Here is a 1,814-nt window from a genome sequence, read left to right as displayed (position 1 = left end):
TTTTAAGGGTTTCTCTTTGTCTTCATTTTATGATTTTGAATGACTGACGATTTCCTTTAATTAGTCAGATGAAAAGATGCTGAATCTTTTGATCGCCTTAGAAGTTGTTTTTAATGAAGGGATGGGAAAAATGGCATGCTGTCTTGAAAGTAGCTTCAGTGATGCATGAAAAAAACCTTATTATGAACTTTTACATGAGCAGAAATTGGCAACTGAAATAAACAAAACATTAAGAAAAGTTTAATTATTTAAAAAAAAAAAGCAAAGATCTGTTTTAATCAAATATAAGAATCTTGTCACCCTGTTAAGCTGTCCTTCAAGCTATGTTCCCAAAGGTGACTGAACGGAATTTTCTCATTTGAGTATTAATAAGGTCACACTTCCGATCACGCTGTCCAGAAATGCACTCCAACACATCGAACCTTCAGGTGATTGGCCTACATCAGACCACATCAGGTTCCAGTCCAGTTATTTTTCCCCAGTTTGAAAAGTTTGCATGATGCCTGAGGAGCATTTATGTAGTTGATACTGGAAAATATGTCTATATCCATATGGCATATTTACAAAAACCTTCTTAAATTGCTTCTGTTTGCTTATTTTATTTGTTTAACACTTTCTGAACGTATAATCTTACAGGATTTTACTCTTCCCTGGACCTACTGGTGAGCAGAAAGCAAGTCCGTGTCTCCATCCTTTTCTCATGTCTATCCACTGCATGTCTATCCTTCAGCATCCTCTCTTCCCCTCACCCTTTATGACCCCCTCACACTCTCTGACCCCTGCCACACCCCTGCAAACTCTGTCTCTGTCCCCTGATGCATAGGGCAGAGAGTCAGCCTCATGACTGCGTGGATCATCCTGCCCATCAGCCCAGCTGCCTTCAGCCAGCAACCAGATTGTAAGGCTACAGCATGAGCATGCAGAGACTCACTGAAGTGTCAAACGAAATAGATTAAGTAAAATATAGGACTATTCCAGTGTGTTATTTTTAAAGCCTGGTGCTGTGTCTGAGACAATAAAAATCTTAAAATTTTATTTTAAAACCTGAAGGACTATTGCACACAGACCAACAACCGAGTTTGTCAGCAGTTTTCCTTAATAGTATCTAAAAGTTTGCATCCCCATTGATTTACACACTTATTTGAATGTGCGTCAGTAAAGTGTCTAACAACACGTGCTCTCTTAATAACAGGAGACTCAGAGATTTTACATGAATTATATGGTAAAAATAAATAAATAAATAAAAAAACACAAATTGTAGTTTTTAATTGGAGTAATTCAAATGTAAAAAAAAACATTGTGTATGTACGTATATATATATTTACGGCATTTAGCAGACACCCTTATCCAGAGTGACTTACAACTGAGCAACTGAGGGTTAAGGGCCTTGCTCAGGGGCCCAGCAGTGGCAGCTTGGTGGACCTGGGGTTCAAACCTATGACATTCCGATCAGTAGCCCAACACCTTAGCCACTGAGCTACCACATCCCATATAGATATATATATATATAAAAACACTATTATTTATATATTTAACTAATATAACTATTAACTAAGTGATTATATACACACACACATATAATAATATAATAAAATAATATATAAAATCACTTAAACTTAATAGGTAAACGCATTAAACAACCGTTAAAAGCTATAAAGCATTTATTTATTTAACAATCGTACGCTTTTATTTTCTATATTAAAAGTATCGTTATTGATCCACTGCTGTACGCTCAATAAATACCCATATATTGCAAAAAGATTTTAGGTGATGCATTATGGGTAATGTAGTCTTACACCTTGTTTCACTGAAAG

Source organism: Tachysurus fulvidraco, chromosome 9, assembly GCF_022655615.1.
Source record: "Tachysurus fulvidraco isolate hzauxx_2018 chromosome 9, HZAU_PFXX_2.0, whole genome shotgun sequence".
NCBI lineage: Eukaryota > Metazoa > Chordata > Actinopteri > Siluriformes > Bagridae > Tachysurus > Tachysurus fulvidraco.
Note: the sequence above shows the minus strand (reverse complement) of the source record.